The sequence below is a fragment of the Puma concolor genome, chromosome A2 (genome assembly GCF_028749965.1).
Source record: "Puma concolor isolate L17-30 chromosome A2, mPumCon1.1.hap2, whole genome shotgun sequence".
In the NCBI taxonomy this organism is placed as follows: domain Eukaryota; kingdom Metazoa; phylum Chordata; class Mammalia; order Carnivora; family Felidae; genus Puma; species Puma concolor.
Window position 1 is genome coordinate 61,313,638 of NC_141668.1, and position 25,062 is coordinate 61,338,699.

Below are 25,062 nucleotides of genomic sequence, written 5' to 3' on the forward strand. Positions count from 1 at the left end.
ACTTGAGCAAAAACCAGAGTTGGATGTTTAACTGACTGAGCCACCCAAGTGCCCCAAAGTACAGGTTTTTAAAAATCTGATTTGGGGTGCCTGGGTGGCTCAGTTGGTTAAGTGTCCAACTCTTGATCTTTGCTGAGGTGAGATTGAGCCCCACCTTGGCTCTGCACTGGCAGTACAGAGCCTGCTTGGGATTCTCTCTCTCCCTTTCTCTCTGTCTGCCTCTCCCCCACCATTGTCTGTCTGTCTGTCTCTCTCTCTCTCTCTCTCTCCTCCCTCCCACCCCCCAAAATAAATAAATAAACTTAAAAAAATATGTTTATTTGTTTTCTACTTCTAGCTTATTGGTGAAGTAAATCAAATACGGATTTGTGCTTCAGAATTATTTAGTTTAAAATCCAGACTTCACTTCTTATTAACAATATGCCATTGGTGGCATTATTTTCTCCCTTTGAGGTTCATGTTTTTATCCACTAAAAAAGATTGCCATAAGGCTTTCCTCACTGACATTTAATCTAGATTGTGTGAGATAGTTTGTGTAAAACACCTGACCTAAAGTAGACAATGTGTAAACGCTGCTGTCTCCTCCCTGTACAGCAAGGCACACAGCTGCAAGGACATGTCCAGTGTTTCTAAAAGTCTACAGCTTTCCACAGAGAATGGTAAAGGCATAGATAGATAACCTTTCTTTGTTATTAGATTATAAACCATAGGACTTGTTTAACTCCTAAATTTCTATCAATAAAGTATTACTCAGTAAATAATTGTTTTCAGTTGACTGGTTTTATTCCTTTCCTTGACTCTATTGAAAATAAGATAACCCACTCAGTATATGGTAACAATTCAGCCTTTAATTATAAGTTCCTAATATACTAATAGCCTTCTTGTTAGTATAAAGATATTTGAATACTTGAAATAATATGATAAATATGTTAATTTTCATAGTTTACTTTCATATTCTCATTCTTTGTTTAAGGGCCGGACTACCTTGTAACTATATTGATTGGAAAAAGTTAGGGCATGGGGTGCCTTGTGACATTTAAAATCGCCCTTTAACAGAATGTCTTTTCTTTTTAACATATTATCTGTGTCCATTGCCTCTTCCCAGATTCTTGCTGCTCATTCAGTGTGGACCCAGTCTCCTGATGACAATGATGGCCCACGGATGTAAACTCACCTGTCAGCAGTATTTTCATGACCATTTTGTAAAATTAGAGCACTGTCCAGAATAATAAATGAAATTCAGGGAAATGGGAAAACCAAAACTTGACATGATCCATCCAGGTAAGAGCTAAGTTTCCTATGCCTTTCCACATCATTCATTTTCCTTCCTGTTAGCAAAGCAAAAGCCAATAATGCCAGGAATCCCACACTCCCCTGTGGTAGTGCCTAATTGCTTTCGTTGTCAAGACGAGAAGGGATATGTTCCCACTTGTTTTTAGGCACTCAAACTCTGGTACTAGCTTTGACCTTCTGCCAGTATAAATGATTTGCTTTAAGATAGTAGCTATTTCACAAAAATAATTAATTAAAATTCCCAGGCCAGATGACATTAGTGCCAGAGATTCCAAATAACTTGAACCTAATTGTAGGTCAACCACTGACCATGACAGGGAGGAGGAAAAGGAAAAGGAACACAAACAAAAAAGCAGGTCCAAAGACTAAAGACAGCACTTTTTATTAGTTCCTCATCTTTCAGAATCCCATATAATGTCGGATGATTTCACTTTCCGTGTCTTCATCTGTCTTAGCAGCACCAATGATGCTTTTCTTGGCATCCTTTTCAAACTATTCTAATCTCAGCAAAAATTTCCTAGTGGAATTCTGTCTAGCACCCAGTTGTACTTAGTGGAGCCAAAGTTCTCAATTCCTCAATCACTTGCACCAGCCAGGGACTCCTCTGACGGGCACACATGTTTTTCCCACCAGAACCACGATTCTCTACTGATTTGTGCTGATTCTACACACGCTGCTGGTTGCAAATTTATATTTGGATCCCACCAGTGAGATCTGTTCAGACTCCAGGGCCCATTAAACTTCATCATCTTGAAGTTCACTGGCATGGCTATTATTTTTAAGAACACTTAAAGTATGAAGCACACATTCCACATTTACTAAGTATAACTTTCATCACCAAGAGAATTTCCATATTCAAAATATGAGCTTAGATTTGATCTATGCTTTCTGAAAGGAATTCTTCTAAGGAAAGTCTCCAATTCAGTGAGCAAATGCTTTTCAATTTTTATTTTCTCAAAAGATTAATTATTTCCAAAAAGGAGAAACATAAAAAAATGGGAAATTGGAAGGTACATTTACAGAAGTAAGTTTAAAAAGAAATACCATCTTTTGTTATCCTGGCCTCATACCAATTCCTGCTCATGCTCTGGAGAAGTGAGGTCACCGTAAAAATGCTTTTCATAAGGGCTCTTGTTATCATTTTTGTTTTTTAACACATCAAGAGGAATCAAGTGAATAAAGGCAACTAGCAGTGTTTACATTTGAGGCATTACCTCCTTGGGGATTTGCGATTTTGAGAACTCTAATATTGCTTTCATTACAGATATGAATCTTATGTTTACACCTTCAGAGTTGACATATTCAAAGAAAAAGAAAAGTTTCTATCTATCCTTTTTTTATATGCAATTCACTGAAGAATGCTGAAGTGATCAAACAACAAGTAGGATGACCAATTTTGCAAAGTAATTTCTTAAATATGATTTATTTCAATTATAACGAGTTTTTTTTTTTCTTTTGGAGATTGGTCCATGACACATCTCCACTGTCAAATCTATATTCAGAGTTCTGACAAATGTCCTAAGTAGAGTGTAATGGGAGAAAGGGAAAGAATGGTTGTAACAACTGCAACAGCAGCAACAAGGTATGGTAATAAATAAGGGTCAAAATATGTCTTGGGTGGTAGCAACACAAAGGCCTTTGGTTAGAATAGTTAGATGGATAGACAGATGATAGGTAGATAGATAGGCATAGAAACATTTACCATTAGACCACACTAGTCTATTTTTAAATTTCTCAGCTACTTCATATTATTATTATTTATTTGAGTCCTCTAGAAGTATATATAAGAAAGACCCAAGAAACAATGGCTTACTTCAGGCCAAGCACATATCACGGCTCTGAGGTGCTGATCTATGTTTGTCAAAAAGCCTTTCTTAATATCCTAATGCATTCTTTATTCTTAAAAGGATATTTGGTGTATTTCAGGCAAACTTCAGATAAATCTGATATTATGAAGATAGGTATATAGGTAGGTATATTGATACATAGATATAGTATGAGAGAATCTCCTTATCTTATCCCTGTATTCTTGGCAGTATTTCCAAAGGATTGTAAATAGAAGCATGTACACAAGTCATGGCCATTTTATCATAATCCACAAAGTCAAAGGACTCTGCTGCATGCTCTCCTCACCCTCTTTTTCTCCCTCCCCCCCACCCCAAAACCACTAGAGATGACATCTACACTATTTCAATGTATTTTATAGTCAGTTACAAAGGACAAAGGGTCCTGATGTTTTGCTGAATTTCTCTGGGGTCTTTTATATAGTCTTCCAATAGATTCCAGAGGAAGAAATATCTGGGGCATATGGTTTAAGGTCTTTTATTCACACCAATTTTGAGAAGTGACTGTTTTGCACGACTACTGAAATCAAAAACTATCTAGGGAACGCCAGGTGAATGCTAGTTTTAAATGTACTGAGAAAAAAGGAAAAAGAAAGAAAACCTTGCCATGACTGTCAGACCATGCCACAAAGCTGTTTCTACATAGGCAAAGAGATTCTTATTCTTATTCTCCACCAAGATGAATAATTTTATGCCAGAGCTACTGCTGTTTTTTCAATCTGAAAATCTTTAGTAACAACTCAGATATTCTATTTTGAGCTAAAAATCACTTTACCAGCTAGTATGGTTCTGTGTCATCCAATAATATATTCACAGTGAGGAGATATTTTAGATATAGACATTACAAATGCATTTGTAATTGTTATACTACCTTTATATGATCTAGTGTTTTTTTTGTAGATCCTAATCTGATTAAAACAAAATAAATTATATGTTAGTATTATAAGGGTCAACATGTTAAATATTAACTCCCTTTAATGTTTTAAGATATGTTTGCAAGTGTTAAGCCAATTTGGAACACTTATATTTTACTCAAAATTATTAGAATTTTTGATGAGTAGTAATCTAACTGAAAAAATAAATTTTTAGTGAGTTCCTTGTTTTGTTGGTTTCAAAATTAATCCTGGGTATAATCAGAGAAAAGTCACACATCTCAAACTATAGTACACCCTGTCTGGGACAGTGGGGAGCAACAAACACTCTGGCTACGGACAGTAACAAAATAGGGGCACCTGGGAGGCTCAGTCAGTTGAGCATCTGACTCTTGGTTTTGGCTCAGGTCATGATCCCGGGGTCGTGGGACCAAGCCCTGCTTTGGTTTCTGCGCTGATAGTGCGGAGCCTGCTTGTGAGTCTCTCTCTGTTCCTCCCTCACATGCATGCTCTTTCTCCCTCTTTCTCTCTCAAAATAAATAAACTTACAAAAAAAATCAGTAACGGAATAAATGCACATTCTGATTGGTAAATCATATAAATAGTCCAAAGGAATCCTTTTATCCTAGGTAAAGAGAGGGGTTGGCTCTGAATGGAAACACCTGCATTGTTAAAGATAAAATTTAGAAACGTATGTCCAAGAATTCATTGCATAAAGTGTGGCTGGAGACTATCCCTTTTATTAAAACTAGGAGGCCAGTGACTTTTGTGACTTCCAGTTCTTTTATCATCTTACATCTTCCTACCGATCGCCCGTTTAAATGCTTCTCCCCTGCCCCTTATTTTTGGTTTTCCCCCCAGAGAAGGCAACTTCATTTCTCTTGGAAAAAGTTCCATTTCCTGTTCTGTGGTAGGGGTCCTGAATCACAGACCTTCTTAGGCTTCCATCATTCCATCAAAAGATGTCATTAATTCTAGGGTACTTGACAACCGTGTTCTCTTTCAAAGACACTGAGAAAGCAGAGGGAGATTACTGGTCTCCTCCCTGGTGGTGCAAGATTTTTCTATGTCATCTCTGGATAAAAGCTTCTGCAGCATAAATTTATTATGCACCTTTTCAGTCTAGAGTTTATGACAACTTTTCCTTTATAAAAGTGGCACAGTTAGGTGCAAACAAGCGTGGGTATCAGAAACAGACATAGCTGAATCAAATTCCAGCTCTATCTCAATGAGCTGTGTGACTGTGCAGTCTCCTTAACTTCTCTAGGCCTTATTTCCTTTTTTTAAACTTTTTTTAAAATTTTTTTAATTTATTCTTGAGACAGAAAGAGCACGAGTGGGGGAGGGGCAGAAAGAGAGGGAGACACAGAATTCGAAACGGGCTCTAGGCTCTGAGCTGTCAGCACAGAGCCCAACTCGGGGCTCAAGCCCACGAACCATGAGATCATGACCTGAGCCGAAGTCCGAGGTTTAACCACCTGAGCCACCCAGTGCCTCTCTAGGCCTTATTTTCAATAAAATGTGGAAAACAATTTGTTTCCTTTGAGATTATTGGAATAATTATAGGAGGTAATGTTTTAAGTACCTAGCTAATTGAACAGCACTTATTAGGAACTTAGTATAAATATTGCATCCCTTCCCCCTTTCTGTTCGCATGGTCTAAGTGCTAATATTATTTCTCCTAGAAAGTAAATCCTAATTTTAAGGAGATCAATAGTTAGGAGAATAGAATGGCTTCTGCTTCCATAAAGACCTGGACATTCTTACCACTTAGGTGACTTTGGGCACATTGATTTAATTCTCTGAAACTATTTCTTCATTTGCTAATGCAAGTAGCATCTACTAAGCCTGGTAGTTATTAAATTAAATGCTATGGTGCACAGTGTTTCCTGCAGTGTCTGGAGTAATGTCAGAAAGTATGCATTTAAAAAATGGGTTTTTTTTTTCCTACTGTATCCTGCTCTTCATATAACTACTTACATAGCAGTAAATTGCCAATCAGAATGATTACACAATTTAGTGTTATGGCCAGTGTGACAATATGTTTTAAAAGTTCTTCTTCCATCTTTCATTCCTTTTACACGCTAGAAAGTAGAATAAAAGCAATAGCATAAGTAATGGAAGACACAATGTAGTAGGAAAGTTCAAGGGGTGAAAAAGATGCCAAAGAGGGGTGTCGGGCTGGCTCAGTTAGTAGAACATGTGACTCTTGATCTTGAGGTAGTGAGTTTGAGCCCATGTTGGGTGTAAAGATTTCTTAATTTAAAAAAATGTTAAAAAGAATACCCTAAAAATTATTGTGGATGAGACCAGAAAGCCTGAAATAGGGGTTGTAGGCCAGTGGAAAGTGTAGGATCAGACAGATGGAGATGGACGGAAAATGTGGTGTAAATCAGATCATATTCTTCTTCTCCATAGAGCATTCCAACGGCTTCCTTACATTGGACATAAAGTCAAAGTTTATTTCATGCAAGATCAGATCTCACCTGCTTGTCTAACCTTTTTTCACGTCATTCTTATCTGCTTTTTCAACTAAGCCAGCTATACAGACTGGTTTTCAGTCCCCCATACCTGCCAGCCTCCGTCCCACCTCAGAAATGGTGCAGTTTATGCACTCGGGGTTGGGGGGAGTGAACTATTATTCTGTATTTTGATTGAATGGATCGCTACATGGATATGTATACTTGGAAAAACCGATCACACTGTACACTTAATTTAAGTGCATTCTGTTGTATATAGAATATGCCTCAACAAAGTTGATTAAAGAAAAAACAACCTGTATTCAGGTACAGAAGCCAACAATAAAGTAGAATTGATCTCAAAATATTTGTTTTAAGAAGAATTTTGCAGGCATTTGAGAGTTCTTTAAGGTAAATTGGTAAAATTCAAATTTTTTTGTATTTAGAAGCTGATTTTCCCAGACTTCAAACATAAATAAATGAATGTGGGTTATAGTCTAAAGGAAGTGGAATTTGGCGAAGAGCAGATAGCATGAACTAAAACTGGGTGGTGGCCTGAAAATTCAATAGGGAGCTATCACAGACCTCATCTACGATTTCCATCCAGGAACAGATCCAGACAGCTGGAGACTGTGTAGGGGGCCTTTAAAATACAGTTACCAAACTCTATTTTTTTTTAAACCTGATTTGAGTTAAATTTCTTAGGTTAGATCCCAGTTCATCACAGGAAAACAAAACAAAAGAAAAAACCCTGGCTTTGCTTGTCTGATTTGGGGAGGTACACTTTAGACTGTTTCCAGGATACTAGCGAAGGAAATCTCTGATAACCCACCTTGTGTACAACTAAAAGATATCCTCAAGGAAATAAGCTAAGATGTGACAAGAAAAATCTATACTTCTGAGAAGATACCAAAGTGTAAGAAAATCAAAATTACCAGTGATGGTTTTTTTTTTCTTTTGTTGTGGCCTTGATGAAAAGGAAAGGGAAGAATTTGTGCAGTTTGTTCACTCCCCCTCAGATTTTTAGAATTATGTAAGGATAATAGTATTTCCCCACCCGTCCCCTGAGGAGCTTTTAAGACTAGCATCTGTGAGGTGCATTTCCTAGATAAATGCAAACTGCCCTTTGACTCTTTTCAAGATAAGAAAACAGTGACCCTTTCAACCAAGTTATTTATGACATTCACATAATGTGAAACAGTGTTTAGACCTGATGGGAACGCCCAGAAGTACATGTACTGGAGGCAGTTAAGATTCCCCTCTGCTACTATCCAGGAGAGACCGCCACACAAGTCGAACAATGCCCAAGGCTCATTAAGAAGTTTGATGAATTTAATACAATTCAAATTAAAGAAAATCTCAGGGGAACATGTTTCGAAAAGAAAACCAGATGGGGCTCCAGTGTAGAGCATCCAGGGAGCAAGTGTGGGATGCCCTACAATCCTGGGGATTCTGGAAACATGAGAAAATGTGATTTATCTTCTTGGCGAATTAACATGCAAAATGTGTTGGTGGCATAATATTGAGTTTCAGGTTTCATGATGAAATTTTCCAGATTGTGGAAGAAAAAAGTCCACTGGATACTGGAAGAAGTCATCTCCCCTTCCTACAAGACTTGCCACAGTAAAGGGGAATCAAATAAAAGGAAAGAAAAATGCACATAATATATCAGCACTAGTTATCAAGTACAAAATGTCAGGATGTGTACCACCAAGAAAATAAGAACAGATCTGAATGTCATCTTGCCCAGTCACTGTCCTTTCCTTTTCTAAGTATGGAGTAATAATATTAAATGGTGCTCTTGTACACTGGACTGGAAAGTGGGGAGCTGGGATTCTTTTAACAAAGAATGTAGTGACAGAAAACAATAACAACCCAGTTTATGATTTTAAAAAAAGACATGTTTTTTTTAAATATGAAATTTATTGCCAAATTGTTTTCCATACAACACCCAGTGCTCATCCCAAAAGGTGCCCTCCTCAGTACCCATCACCCACCCATCCCTCCCTCCCACCCCCATCAACCCTCAGTTTGTTCTCAGTTTTTAAGAGAAAAAGACATAAGGTTTAACTGCAAACTCAGAAATAGTAAATCTGGAGTTGTCAGTTGATTTAGTCATTTTGGTGTAACCATTTGCACAATGAACCCCAACTGGACTTCAGTACAGGTGAGGACCAGTGTTTCTCTCTCATCAGACAATGGCTGCTAACTCAGAGAAAATGATTGAAGGTTTTTTGTTTATTTTGTTTGGTTTTTCAACACCATATGAAAATATTTTTTTTAAAATATAGCGTTGATCATTCACCTTACTAATAGCTGATTCTGAAAATTTTAGCAAAATTCAAAACCAGGAGAGCTATTACCAAATAAGAAGAGAAGTGTTCTGAATGTTCAATGTGCTCCCTTTGCCAGAAAATAAAAAATAGTGGAAAATTAAAGTCATCTGAAATTCTGTCACTCAAACTCATATAAAGAGAAAGCTATCACAAAGTGAGGTCATACTCCACATCTAATTGTGCATTGTTTTTTCCCTATTATGTATAATGAATAGGTTTTCATGTCAAAATATGCAGACTGAAATAATAATTTTCAACAGCTGCTTAGTACTTTATCTAAATACACTATAACGGAATCACTATAAATGCCATCTTAGTACATTTATGTTTCCAATTTTTTTTCTGTGCTTAAAAACAATACTAGGATGAATATATGGAATGACTGGAACAATTAGTATGCACTTGAATTATAATTCTAGAATTTGAGGAAAATAAAACAAAATTAATGAATTAAGGGTAGATCCAACAGTTTTAATTTCACAGTATGTAATATGTAATGTATCAGAATTCCATTCTGTCTCATATTTCTTTGTCCTCCCTTATTGGTGTGAGCCAGTAACAGAAATAGGAATCGTTTAGAGAGAAATTAGAACACAGGGAGCCTGGAGTCACCTGTAACAACCTTATTAAAAACCTAAGGAAAAATGTGCATCACATAAAAAAAGAGTAACTCAACTATAGCTCAAGGGTGAGCTAAATTAGAAGTTAGGGAAGAGCAGAGATTGTTGAGGAGAAGATAAAATTTTAAAGGAAAGCAAAGGATAGACAAACTACAGCAGGTTAATATCTAAAAACAAAGTTGTACCAAGTAAGTAAAGATTATGTTCTATATTTAATTGAAAGACTAGATATAAGTAAGTCCTCAGGGACCCTGGTGAAACTTTTGACTACGATGTGCAAACTGTCATGCTAAGCTGACTTGTGGTAGCAAAGACTAATGGTTTCCAGGACATAGTGTCCATTGGGAGGAAATTGGAAGCAAACCTGGGAACTTCAGAGTGGTGATTCGTATCCCCATTCTTGTCAGGATGGCAGCACCTGGAAAGAATGATAGAATCTCAGATTCCTAGAAAAATGTAACTTTGGGAGAGATATGAAACATGGCTTCTATAAGGGGAAAATAATGTTCTAATTAACTCAACCACAAGTCTATATTCCTATTGATTAAACTCCCAAAGCAGTATATCCTGTCCTGTCCTTTCCTTATTGTTGCTGCTTTAACAGCTTAGAGCATCGAACTAGATTTTTCAAATAACCTGCACACCTTACCTTCCATAGGGTATTGTTTATTCCGTCATCAGAGTAATGTCTTTAGGATATGTAATATTAGTCCTTTTGTCTGCTTCCAAATGTTTAATTGCTTAGACTATCATATAAAATAGTTTGAAGGCCTCTGCACTAGGGCCTCTTCTGTTTGTATCTTGCTCCATGGCTCCTTTCCAAAAATGCCACACAGCCTGCACGTAGTTCACCACCCTGGGGAAGCTGGTGCGTGCCTCCATGCCTTCTCACTTGCTATTCCTTCATTTTTTTTTCCAGAATGTACTTCCTGCCTTTTGAACACCAAGTAAATTTTCTTTGGAGACTCTTCTTAAGTGTCCATCTCAATTAAACCTTCATGGCCCTCCTTCAAGACAGAGTTAGAGATGTGTCCCTCTGTACTCTCATTTGAGCACTGAGCCAATTACAAAGGTAAAGGTTTTTGAGCACCAAATGGGCTCTTCTTCTCCGACCCTTATAGTTTCTTACAGTGCCTAGCTCTTAGTAGCTTTCCCATAAAGATTTGTTGAATAAATGAATCTCTTAGATTTCTCCAAGGTGATATTGACAAAATAGAATGTAATTTTATTTCTCCTTTCAGAAAGACTTTAAAAGTGCTGCATCCTATAGGTGGTCAAATAATTTAAAAAAATGGTTTCCTTGTTATTATGGAAAATGTTTTGTCTTAAGTACGGAAATGGTTTAATGACAGGAAGCAATGTGTAGGAATAAATGATCATTTCTCTACTTAGAAAAGTGTTAGTGTCAAGATTCCCTAGAGACCTGATGCTGGAACACAATCTCAACCACCATGTTAAATATATTACCTAGAAAAAAATACAGAGAGAATCCTTGAAGTTTTCTTTTTCATAATTGCCAGGGTCTCTGTCTAGTGAAATACTGAGCTGACAGGTATAACATACAAGAATATCATGAAAACAGTAAAAATAACAGAATAATAATACTTGACTTTGATGCAGGAAAATAAAGATAATAGAATTAAGGAAAAATCCACTCATCCAATTTATTTCGAGTACCTATTATATACAAAGTCCAACAGAGTTGCAGAGGCTGCAAAACTGAACAATACTGAGTCATGGTATCTACTTTGATACATGAATACAAATAGTAATCAAAGTGAAATGTATTGAGCTTTAAATTAATAAGGTTATATAGGTATTTAGAAGAGTAAGAGATAGTTTTTAGTTGGAAGAATTGGAACTTCATGAGAAACATGTTATTTGAGCAGCTCATGATGTCTAGATGTGATTTTTAAAAGTAGAGATTAACAAAGAAGGTGATTTAAAATGAATAATTGAAGGATCAAATATGACTTCATAAATGCAGTTGGAGGTGACTGAAAGGAGGTACTTGACAACAAAAAGAAGGTATGCAGAAAGTTGATTGGAAGACAGAAAAAGGCTAAGATGAGTTAGGTGGCAGGGAAAATAATGTATAAGGTACTATAATGTAAATTATAAATTACAACCTAAGGAAAAATCAGAGTCTGGAGAACATTTCAGAATATCACTGCAGTGTCAGCAGCAACATACAATTATGTGTTCTAAATTTTATTGGAAATAAAAAAAAAATTATTGGCAGTAAAGCATTTTATTAGAAATAAAGCATTCGGTGGGATTTAACTGTCATATAAAGTGATGGTGTTACTATACTCAGGTAAGTCGTACATTTTCAGCACTTTATAGTTTACAGATTCTTTCATGTGCATGGCCTCACATCAGGTGAAAAGAATCAGGTGCTGTCATTCTCATTTTAAGGGTGGAAGAGATCTAAGTAGTTGAGATCACTCCATTCAAGTTTGCATAGCCAGTAAGAGGTAGACAAATCCAGAGATAGAAACTAGATTTCCTATGTGCAAATCCAATATTCTCTCACCTGTTCTACTTAGCACTCAAGGGAGATGGAGATAGAAAAGGTCCTAATGGGCATTACTAAAATAATCAAGGGAATAAAGGGGATTCTTGAGAAGGAAAAACTTTAAAACTATGTTTTCTACAAATCTAGTTTGGAAAGCACCAAGTTTTGTTAGTAATTTTGTAAGCATTACAAATAAAGTGAAGATGGCTTAGATCATAAAATTTAGATAACTAGAATGGTAAGATTCTCTAGTCCAGAAGTTACAAACACCTGGCCTGTTGGCCACCTCTGTCCTCTACAGATGTTTTGCACTACCTTCACAGTCTATTTTAATGCAATATTTTAAATTTCACAATTTTGAAATTAGAAAATTGTATAGAAAGATACCTATTTATAGCTTCTTTTGAAAATCAGAAGCTTTAAGAAAAGTGGGCATTGGCCCAATAGAACATCAACAAGACTGAATAAGGGGTTCATTCACCCTTTACAAGTGGAATTTGTTCATTGCTTCAGCACGCTATTCCCTACTATACACTACTAGGGTAGACTACGCCACAGTGAATCATACCCAGTCTGCTTCACACCTTTGTATCACTTGGTAAGTGTTTGAGTGTTGGCCACTGTTCCCACATCTAAGCAGAAATGTTTGAGGTGCCATTTGGTGCTAATGGCAGGCAAGTCAGTTACACCCTCTTTCAAACAAATACTTTTGAGTATGTTGACAAAGAATGAACTTTGAGACTTCAGAAAACAAATTCTACCCATAAAAATGGACTTCCATGTCAATGGAAGAGCTCCAGGGGAAAACTCTAAATAATCCTAAGGAACCTGACCTTGGCTCTTTCTGAAGCCAAGTTTTTTTTTTTCTTCCTCAGATTCCATGAGATTCAGATTCATTCATTTATTCACTAAGCAGTTACTGAGTTCCAACTGTATGCCAGATTCTATGTTAGTTGCTAAGGCAAAAATCAATGAATAAAATGGTCTAGAATCCTTGCCCTAATGAACCTTACATATTGTAAGAGTAAGTAGAAAATCAATAATATAAATAATATAAATATAAATATAAATATAATATAAATATAAATATGTGTGTATAAATATATATATATATGTGTGTGTGTGTATATATATATATATATATATATATATATATATATAGTTCAGAGAGGGAATTGGGAATAGGGGATTGTAAGTGTCCTAAGGGAGATCATAGAAGGCCTCAGTGAGAAAGTGACATTTAAATTACAATTTGTGGGAAAAAAGGGATAAACTTGAAGTATTAGAGGGAAGAGTATTTAAAGAAAAGATGCTTCCCAAATCGTTCCTATAAAGTGCCCTTTGTGTTTATTAGTTCAAATTGTTTCCTGCTACTGGCAACCACGAGACTTAACCATTTCAACCCATAAGTAAGGCATGTCTGACCATTCCAATGTTATTAAACATTTTAAAATATATTTTAATGTGTCAGGGCAAGGGCCTCATGGAGTACTATAGGATTTAATAGGCTTAATATCTAAAGTCCTTTTAATTGTTTTTGTTAACTCTACACTGGATGCAAGATTTTCTTAAAAAAAAAAAAGACAAGAATCTCTGCAAGCAGGAACAAACTGTTATTACCAAAATAATGTAAAATTAATTTGGGCTTTTTCTTAAATTGAGGCAAGAGGAAAATATTTTTACATTTATTTTTTTTATTTTTGGGATTCTTCCAAAGCTCCTAGACTAATTACAATTAATAAGGGGACAGTGAAGAAACTATTATTTATTTTGTTTTGAACCTGGGCCAGACATTTTAATATTTATTTTGCCTTATGAAAAATCACAAATGAGTAGATTGGAAGGCTAACTCATGTATGCAAATTTATACAGCTAGGGAAGAAAGCAAGCCAGGATTCGACCATACCTGATTTTATTAATTATTATTATTATTATTATTTAAAGTTTATTTATTTATTTTGAGAGAGAGACAGCACACAGGAAGGGCAGAGATGGCAAGAGAGAGAGAGAGAGAATGCCAAACAGGCTCTGCACTGTGAGTGAAGAGCCCAATGCAGGGCTCGAACTCACAAACCGTGAGATCATGACCTGATCTGAAACCAAGAGTCAGACACTCAACCGAGTGCGCTACCCAGGCATTCTGCCACACCTGATTTAAAAAAAAAAAAATCAGAAGATTGTTCTAAAAGAATAAAAATAGGGTTGTTCTAGACCACAATGTGATCATAATAATCTAACCACAGTGACACCTACCTAAAGAAGCTCTCTAATATAATTACTAAGAATGAAATTCAAGCTATTTGTTGGCAGCATTGTGTGATGCTGATATAAATATAAGAAGGGGAGATTCATAAATGAATTGCTAGTGGAAGAGGTGTCTGTTACTGAACTGACATCCTCCTGCAGACTTACCTATGTACCATTGGACATCACTCCTCTCTTCCAGGAGAGTTCTGGAAGAATCCCCCAAATAGCAGTTTCTCTATGTAGAAAACTAGAGCAACAAGAAAGAAATTCGGGGGTGGGGGAGAAAAAAACCTGAGTTCCCAATGGGTTCTATTGTGCTCAGGACACAGCAACCAAACACTACTCTCTGCAAAAGAAATGTCAGCCCATGGTGCTTAGAGGACCATACAACACTCTCACATAGCCGTGCTGATGAGGTGTCACCTACTTCCATCCAAAAGTTGTTGTAATATGATAACACCTTTGGGATAAGGCACTTTTCTGTCTATGAAATTATTGAATGCAGGCCTTATTCACCTCTCCACATTAGGCTTGGATGCTCAAAATCTGACTTTAGGCCCTGCAGAAATGAGAGGAGGCATCCAGCATATGAAAATCTTCCATCTGGAAAACTCCTTAATGGGAAATAGATGAACTAGATGATCCAATGAGGTCCTCCACATCTTTAATTTCCATGATTCTGCCTAGGAAGTATTTTGGAAATTTTCTAACCCAAGGCAGATTCCACTGATTTCTGAAAATGAGGGTTGGGGAGGCGATTGGCATTGAAAGAGGGAAAGGAACTGTCCTTGACTGCTAGAAAAAGATGGAAAGCCCAGGGTACAGACAGACAGTGGGGATAATTGATCCCCCACCACCTTATCTTGCTGAAATACCAGAAAAGAGGAATGGAAGGGCCAGACTGCCAATTTGTGGACTCTTCTGGCAATGGAATGGTCACTGAAACCATCCTCCCAGTAATTATCTCTTAGGAAACAGACTTACTTTCCTCTTTAGGGCCCAAGGCTCTTTTCACATAAAATAAGAGATTAAGTAAATCCTTTTTGGTTCTCAGTCACTTCTGTAACTTCAGCTTCTACTCTGCTGCTTGTTAATTTTCCATGCCCTTAAGAGATAGAAATAACAACTGGCTCTGGAAGATCTCAACGTGGGGAAACCAGAAAAGGATTTGTAGTATTTGGTGAATAATGTATCTCACTGGAATGAAGCAAATATAGGAAGTGATCTGTATCATTTCTGAAATGCTGCTTAAAATATTAAATGAAAATTTTGCCTTTTCAACTGTGTTCGAATTTAGGAATATAAAGCATAAGCTTTCACTACTTCATCTTCATAGTTGCCAGCGTTATTGAATCTTATTGGAATGACTCTGAAAAAACCAGTATTTCAAACCAGATCTGTCTTCCCCAGGGTCAACCACCACGCTGTGCCATTTAGAATTAGAAATTAGAGCCTCTTCATTTTCTTTGCTTAGTGAAATGGTTGTAGAATGAGTGAAGCAGTTTTCTATTTGAAAGTAATCATATTTTCTATTAGCTTTTATCTGTAGGATTGTTGAATACTTCCTGAGATTTGTTAAAAGTCTCTGAGCTTTACTACATTTTAGTGAGCGTTTATAACCTGAATGTACAATGACTTTCTAGGCACTGTCCCTGCCTTCTAGGAATTTATTTTTGATTTTTACTTTTTATGTAATCCTGTTACAGACATGTATTCATTCATACATGTTTCTATTTCTTTAAAAAAACCATTTAGTGATATAAAAATATGATGTATTTCCTGAGATAGAATTTTTAGCTGAAAGTAACACTGACTTTTATCTAGCCTAGCATTCTTTTTTTGTAAAGTTTATTTATTTATTTTGAGAGAGGGAGAGAAAGAGTACATGAGCAGAAGAGGGGCAGAGAGAGAGAATCCCAAGCTCCACAGTGAACATGGAGCCCAACTTGGGGCTCGATCCCACCACCATGAGATATGACTTGAGCTGAAATTAAGAGTCATCATCCAACTGAGCCACCCAGGTGTCCATAGCCTGGCATTCTTAAAGAAGTGTCAGTTAATACTTTGTTCTCATTCTCTTTTTTTCTTTTCTTCTTCTTCTTCTTTTTTTTTTTTTAGCTCTTTGAGAATATCTACCTAAAAGAACCCTCCAATCTATTGACCTGTGACCCAGAGCTTAAAAGAATTAAAAACCAAAACAAAAACAACCTACCAGGAATAGTTTTAGACAGTAGGAAACCTGAGAAAGACTGCATTCAAGAATCAGTGAAGTATGTGAATCAGGGTCCTGGCTCTATTTTTGCTACTCAAGTGTTGTCTTTCATGACAACAGAAAGTGGCAACTGTGACTGATTTTGAAAATATTAATGGGGCATCTGGGTGGCTCGGTCGGTTAAGCATCCAACTTCGGCTCAGGTCATGATCTCACGGTTTGTGGGTTTGAGCCCGGCATCGGGCTCTGTGCTGACAGCTCAGAGCCTGGAGCCTGCTTTGGATTCTGTGTCCCCCTCTCTCTCTGTCCCTCCCCCACTCGTGCTCTGTCTCCATCTGTCTCAAAAATAAACATTACGAAATATTTAAAAAAAAAAGAAAATATTAATGTACAATTCTTTGAATGTTCTTACTCCATGTAGCAGGAGCTGTTATCTCGATCCACTACTCATGTGCTATGAAGAGTTCTCATTGGCCTTTGCTTGTTAAGAACCAACTCATTCTGATAGGTGCCTATGGAAACAGGGAGCTGCTGTTGCCTGTTGGGACCTCGTTTGATAATGTTCAGCTGTGAACGCTCAACATTTAACCTGCTGGAAGTCTCAATAAATGTATATTAACTGTTGACTGACTATACTAAATGAATAAATGAAGTTTGTTCGTGTATCAACAGTGCTGTGTTTTCTTCCGTGTCACAGCCACCAGCAGTTTGGAGAACGGGGAAGGCTGAACTGTATTAATATCAACAAACGTGGTTTGCCCCTGATTATACTTGTGACCTTGTGCAGGGGACTTCCCTCTCTAGACCCTGCTTTTCTCCTCTGTAGAGTGAGGGAATTAAACCAGGTAATCTCCAGAGTCCCTTCCTACTACTCCATCCAGTGATTTGTGTGTGATGTAGCACGTGTTCTGATATTTCTTACAATATTCGGGGCAAGCCGACTAACCACTCACTCCTTAAAGACTACACGAGCTGAGAGTTTAATAGGTAAGTAGAAAAGAATGCAAAAGTAAGGGTTTTCTCCTATTCACAGCCTGAGCGGCTTTTTAGTTTATATTTCCCGTGGCTAAGAGAGTAAAGAGCGGAACTAAGAGCATCAGAAAATATTTTTTGTGAGCACAGGACAATATTTTATTTAGATCGGTTAATGGGATAATGGTTGGTTTTAGTCACAGGAAGGAATATGCTTTTCATATTCATAAGGTATTAGTGACTCCAGACCCATTTAATTTCTACACATCTGTTAAGTACAGAAAAAGGAAACCTAATGATCTAACAGAAAAACACACTTAAGGCTAACATTTGGTTCCCAGACCTATCATTCTCTTTGCCAAAATGAAGTTACTGAAGCTTTCATAGTAATTGTTGTGACTGAGCAGAGCAAAGGGACTCATGTACATTCATGCTGGTATGTATACACATGTATTTGCACCTCACAAGCCCATATTAGAACTTGCTATTTATTTCCTGAATGAAGCCTAAATTAGATAGTGATACTCGGCATTGTTGCTGAGAAATGGATTCACAATGTGTTCTTGTTTAAAACAGAGACAATGAGTAGACAGCGACACAAGCGCATTAAATTACTCTGCCCCAATTTATTTTTTAGAGCAGTTCTTGCTGAAAGGTCTTTCAGGAAGACAAGGACATTCAGGAAGTAACCCTTAGTCTCTGTGGACGAATGTGTTTATTGAGAGCATGCTTGGTGAGAGGTGTACAGACTCTGGTCTTAAAGCCCCTGTTCCAGCTTTATTTCCTTCTTGGTGAAGCTTCCTCAGTTTCCTCATCTGGAACATAGGGTTCATATAGTATGGCTGTGAGGATCAGATGGGAAAACAATGTGGCTGCAGAAAGAAACAGTGGAAAAGAGCACAGAGAGGTCACTGTTAAGTCGAAACCAAAAACAGTTACTCCATTACTGTTTTTATTTTTCACAAATTGCATAATCGCCTTGGCTGTCAGTAGCAAATGTGAAAATTACCTTGTCATAGAGGCTCACAGTGTTCCTTTCTCCACACTATAACATAATTGTCATTATAATTTTACCACCACCAACAGCCAGGGTAGCTGTCCCTATCCTCACCTCCGTGACACCACCGTGTGACAGCATACACCTGTGTGGCTTATGCATGAAATTAGCTACACAAATTGTGGAATACATGTACAGCTTAACTTGTTTTGCAATAATCTAAACATTGCAAATGTTAAGTGAAAATCAAACCAAAGATGAAATATGGGTGCCATTTTTTGGTGACATGTATCACATTTCTGATTAGTCTTCCAATTTTAACATCTCTACTTCTGACTTAGTAAAAACTTGGTAACGTGTGCATTGTAGGAGAAAGTGGTCATTCGCTCCCATCCACCTTTGTACTACTGCTCCACGATGATGCTACCTAGCCAGGATAAACCCACTGTGGGATGACAAAAGCAATATGGACCACCAAGAAAGGAAATCACCATATTCCAGGTAAGTCCCTTTCTTCTCTATGTTCCCCATCAATACACGATTTGTTTTTCTGCAAAGCTCTTTCCAGAACTGGCAGTTAGGAAATAACAATTGCTTATCTGTTCTTGAAAGCTTTTTTTTTTTTAAGTTTTTTTTTTTTTCAACGTTTATTTATTTTTGAGACAGAGAGAGACAGAGCATGAACGGGGGAGGGGCAGAGAGAGAGGGAGACACAGAATTGGAAGCAGGCTCCAGGCTCTGAGCCATCAGCCCAGAGCCTGACGCGAGGGTCGAACTCACGGAGTGAGAGATCATGACCCGGGCTGAAGTCGGACGCTTAACCGACTGAGCCACCCAGGAGCCCCTGTTCTTGAAAGCTTTTAATGACTGCTTTCATTAATAACTCGTCACAGCTGAGAAACTACCCATGTATACTTCCCAGTGCCGATCCATCTCTTTTTTCTCCACAGACTCTTTGCTGGTACCCTTTACCAGACATACACCATCAGCAGCCAGTTCTGTGAATCTCGCGGTTGGTGAATCCTGCTGGTGAGGATCCCCGCCTCCTCTGCCTATGCTTCCTTGGTATCAAAAGTGCCTTCTGCGGCTTTACCTGTTGAACTTCTCTGAAGAAAAAAGTTCTTCCTCATACCATTAACACGTTTGTGGTTCCAGAGAAACGAAATCTAAGCATACAGCAATGTAAGAATCCAAAGTGGTAGAAGATAAATACCAGGTAAAATGTACAGATGGAAGTTGTCTTCGGTGAATGTCCCCAGCCTGGCTAGTTTGGGGACGGAGGGGAAAGGAAAAAAGGGCTCACTCTGGCTGAAACTCACATTTGGAAGGTTTCACCTTCACATGAATGTCGACAAAAACTTACCTCATCCTTCAAAAAAAACTACCTGGTTGTTTCTAGGAGTTTCTGGAGGCTACCTGATTTGTGTGTGAAATTATAGCTGTTCAGGTTCTGTCAGCTCATTTTTCTCTTTGAAAGTCAAATGTCCTTGTGACACCTAAGGAAGGCTGCTGACTTTGCCACCAGGACTCACCTGAACAATCAAGGCAATGTACCACACAGCCTTCTTTTGAATAACTGCCTTAATAACATGTAAAAATGTATCCCATGGCTAAGAGCATGTGTAATCCCTACAATGCGTAATATTGAGAGTCCCTTCTGTGTATCTCTACCTCCTTACTGGCCCCTTTTATTAAAATCTTAAATATGGAAGCTTATATAATTAGAATAGATACAATTTGAAGTAAGAAAAATTTACTTGACCTCACGAAATGGTTTAAAACAAAAATCATGAAAGATCTTTTGAGCATAAATGTGTGATTTTGACCACTGCCACTGCTAAACTCTGATAGAAGAATACAACATTTAACATTTTGGCAGTCAGTTTTAAAAGAAAAACCACTTACATGCGTATGTAATAACTTTAGATTTAGGAAGTGTTACTTTATAAAAATATGTATTGTTTGTCATACTTGTATGCTTCCTACTTACTCGGTGATATGATAGTCTATGATCAATAATATTTACTAATTAAATTTTAAAAAATAGATATTTTAATCATCTCCTGTCTAAATAAGCTATCATATGGCCCCTGGAAACTTCATTGCTTAGAGGCTAGTACTCCAAAATCAGTTTCTAGAATCCATATAATGTAAGACAAGAGACAAAGCTCATTAACTGCTGTTGTCTCTTTATGCCCAGGCCTTAGTCAATAATTTAAATCTTGGTGCTAATAAATAATTGATACTACAGTGGTATTTCTTTAAAGACCTGAATTTTCTTATAGCTTAGTTTTCTTAACACGCCTCAGTGATATTTTCCTGTGAATATCTAAGCATTGGCTTCTTAGGAGTCCCAGGGAACAAAAGAGATTATTTTAGTGTGAAAGATGCCAGATTTGCTTAAATAATTAACCAAGGTCCACATATGTTCACCTCCTCCCTCTTAGTAAAAATACAATTAAATAATGAGACTCAGCTACATTAAACTAATAAACCAAATAATGGGGAAGGGCTAATGCTCAATAAAGCCCAAACTGACTTGTGTATTTGGACCCATGTCTTTCTCTGATTATAGGTTTTTCCAGAATTTTTATTTTGGTAATATCCACATAGCATAAAATTTGCTATCTTAATCAACTGTATGTATAAGTTCAGCAGTACAACACAGTCATCATCGCCAACCATCTTCGAAACTCTTTCCATCTTGCAAAACTGAAACTCTATACCATTAAATAATAGCTCCACATTCCTCCTTACTCTAGCCCCTGGCAACTACCATTCCACTTTCTGTCATTAGGACTTTGATTATCCTGCGTGTGTTTCATGTAAGTGGAATCAGACAGTGTTCGTCTTTTGGTGACTGGCTTATTTCATTTAGCAGAATGCCCTTAAGGTTCATGTCTGTTGTTGCATGTGTCGGAATTTCCTTCCTGTTTAAGGCTGAATAATACTCCATTGTATGTATCTACCCACCTTTTGCTTACCCATTTATCTATCAGTAGACACTAGGGTTGCTAACATGTTTGATCTATTATGAATAACGTTGCAATGAACATTGGTGTACACATATCTTCTCAAGGCCCTGCTTTCAATCCTTAAGTATATACCCAGGTTTAGGATTGCTGCCTCATATGGTAACTTTATTTTTAACTTTTGACAAACCATCATATGTTTTCCATAGCTGCTATGCCATTTTATATTCCCTACAATAGCGTATAAGGGCTCCAGTTTCTCCACACACTTGCCAACACTTGTTATTTTCCTCTTTCTTTTTTTTTAAAGTAACCATCCTAATGCACGTGAGGTGGTATCTCACTGTAGTTTTGATTTGCATTTTCTTAATTATTTGTGATGTTGAGCTATGACTATACTTTTAAATTGTGTGGATATGAAACTCTTTTTCCTTCCATTTGATAATTCTAAGAAAAACAGCTAGATAAAAAGGAAATTCCAAAACTGTGGGAATAATTTTAGCACTATTCTTATCCTTAAAGGATTATTATATATTTGAAGGAAACAGCTTACTAAAATACAAATCGCTTTATCTTATATTCAGTCTACAGCTTTCCACACTGGCAATTCAACCCTACTGAGTTCACCCTATTCATTCATTCATTGATTCATTGATTCATTCAGCAAATGATTCATTCATTGATTCATTCAGCAAATACTAAGAAAGGCTCTCAGTTGCTTTTACTGTACTGGTTTCTGGGAATGTATAAATCAAACCTTACTTTTCCTGTCCTCTAGTAACCTATCTCTAGTTGATGGGGCATTGTCTCCCTTTAGCTAAGTATAGGTCAAAATAGAGGAGGTCTATGTCATCCTACTAAGATGTCAGAGAGATCTAATTCAAAAACTTTGCTGCCTTTACCAGAGGAGTGACTAGAAAATGTTATTTAAAGTGAATTTCCTCATCTGAAAGGGAGGAGTAATTATTCTTACTTAGGGGTTTTGTTGATTAACCCCATGGGCATCGTAAAGTGGTTAACCGGGTGTAGACATCCCCATAATGACTTTCAGTCTTTTATTGGCACATACATAGCTAAGAGTTCACGAGTATCTTACTCTAGCCCAGAAATATCGAGGCTTCCATGAGTTTAGAGATCTGTCACAATAACCATTTCTCTTGAGTGGTCCTTGAAAAAAAAAATCAGTAAATGTAAGTGATCTCTGCTGTCAGTGCTTAGAAGTTATATAAAACAAAAACTGTCTGGAAAAATATAGGCATGAGGGAGATAAAATCATTTGCTGAGACTTGTACTTTAGAATTGCACCTCATCCAACATTTACTTTTTCTTAAAGAGACAAAATGGATCCCAGGACCTCCTATCTGGACTGTAGCATTATTTTGTGTATTCCTTTATTTGAAGAAGGGAAATCTGCCTTCATGAAGAAAATGTACTGGTCGCAAGGAGTTGGACTGTTTTGATCTTGCACGGCAAAGTTCTCACTACAAATTCATTAACTGAGTGGATTCCTAAGTGGCTTGAGTACAGGTAAGTAGCACTAATCGTGTGGATCAAAGCAGTATCCTTTTTACAATAATTATTTCTCATTGTGAAATTTTAAACTAATAGTCTGTTTTTCTGGTATTATATGGCAGTCTCATGATCCCGGTGATAGTATTGGCCCTTTGCTTTGCAATATTAAATAGAAATTAAGTTTGCCTTGTTAAAACTCAGAGCTCCATCCTGGACATTGACAGCAAGATGATTGGACACAGGGAGGGAATTACTGCAACCTGAGGAAGTGCCTCCCCTGCTCCCCATCAAGGGTACTCTAACCCTATAACCACTAGCCCCACACACCTGGAAGCAATCCACTTATTTTCGAAAGCTTTAAAATTTTCTACAAACCCCATCTTGCAGTTTTGTTATTCTGTTGATACATTTTTTGCCCCAAATACAGATTTTGAATTTTTTTTCTCACCTGGACACTGGGTAATTCTGGGAAAAAAGAAACTATTATATTTGATTCATTGTGTTTTCAAATTTTGATGCAGTGCCTTTATAAATTAGCCTATACTGATATAAAATTATGATTCAGGGTCAAAACTAAAAACTTAGACCAGATGGGAATATTTACCAATGCTTACTTTAAGATATAAAAATGTGAAAAAATTGAAGTAGAAAACCGTGCTGAAATGTAGCCACTGTTCTTTTGTTAATACAGTAGTATATATTCATTATAATTTATTTTCCCTTGAACCGTATTTTGTCTTTAAGTAATTTTGGTGTGTAAGAACAGAGTACTTTCACATTTGTACATTTTTTCCTCAATAAAACTACGACTGCATTATTTGTCTGAGTATTTATCTCTGCCCTGGAATGTTTCTTGAAGTTTTCTTTCTGATTTTTAGGTTTCATTTCTACAGTATAATTTGCTTGTTTCTTTAGTCTGCTGCCAGGAAGTTAAATATAATAGTAAAGCTTTACCAAAAAGTGGAAAGTAAGAAAATGTGAAAATTGGAATCCCTACGCCTTTCATCTTTGTTGAGAAATTTTTTTGTACCTATGTGCTTTGGGGATTTGATATTAGTCATTTGATTGACTCTACAAAAAGATGTGAACTGAGTCTTCTTAAATAAGATCATTCTCATTGTTCAATTTTTATTGTATAAAAAGTGATTTTAAAAATTCTGTCTAGGTTGTTTTTACCTCTATAAGGAAGGATATATATAGTTATATTTTTAACTTTATCAATCCCTGTACCTATTTGTTAACATTTCCTTAAATGTGTTTTCTCCAGATGTTAAAAGTAAAAAGCCCTTGTTATTTTTTCCATTGTCACTCTTTACTACTTTCCATAGGCGGTATATTATGCACGCCAAGGACTGGAGGAAATAACAGACGTGTGAGCCCCAAATTATAGGCACAAAAATAACTTTCATAAAATAAGTTTTAAATGACACCACTTTCCAAAAAAGCCGACTCTAATTGACTCAAGCCTAGAAAGCAGTAACATTAGGGAACATCAGACACACGTCCACTGATCCCAGAAAGCGTTCCACAGTGTGACATTAGCTGAAATGATGACATTCCCAGCTTGCTGCCAGCACATTCCAGGAGGCAGGCTGGGTATTTTGGTACTGGTCAAGCCGGTGTCCCCAACAGTATTGCTCTGACATCGTTGAGATACTATTTTATTTAATCAAGCAACTCCTGAGAACCCAGCTCCATTGCTCACCTGCAACAGATAAAAGAAAATATTCCAGGCAGAGAGATTGCAAGAAATAAGAGGGGAAACTCCTTTTTGAATGCAGACAGAATCCTCACCCGGGCTTACTGACTGGAGCAGTCCAGGTTCCTGCTGTTTGCAGAATGTTACAGATGGCTGCCTGGGCAGGAAGCCCTCCCCCTTCCCTAACGGTGCTCTGGGGAATGCTGGGGGCCTGGAACCAGCCCTCTCCTTCCCTTCCAAACCTCTTCTCCAAACCCCTACTGAGAAAAAAAAAAAAAAAAAAAAAAGAAAGAGAGAGAGAGAGAAAGAGAGAGAGAGAGAGGATGAAGAAAAAAAAGTACGCCCTGGAAACATTTCTGCCAGTCTGTTTTTTAGTGGAATCTTGAATTAACCTCTTCACTCCCGATTAGAATAGCAATTTATAACTTCGCCGGCATCTCTTTAATGTCCAGAATCAATTCCACCAGCTCATTGAAGTACCCTACCATTTGGGTTGAATTATAATGGCA

At 37.1% G+C, this 25,062-nt stretch overlaps 1 long non-coding RNA gene across 3 annotated transcripts in view; it reads left to right on the forward strand.

Moving 5' to 3' along the window:
• Positions 1-25,062, forward strand: part of LOC147583228 (uncharacterized) — a 264,338-nt gene that overhangs the window by 214,686 nt on the left and 24,590 nt on the right. For 2 of the 3 annotated variants that reach the window (XR_015246514.1, XR_015246516.1), the window contains 5 exons: positions 1,106-1,281; positions 10,344-10,496; positions 16,823-18,871; positions 19,321-19,586; positions 22,676-22,869. This is a non-coding gene — a long non-coding RNA (uncharacterized LOC147583228). Of the gene's footprint in view, positions 1-1,105; positions 1,282-10,343; positions 10,497-16,822; positions 18,872-19,320; positions 19,587-22,675; positions 22,870-25,062 lie in introns of those variants that run through there. The other variant, XR_015246510.1, reaches the window with a different exon arrangement.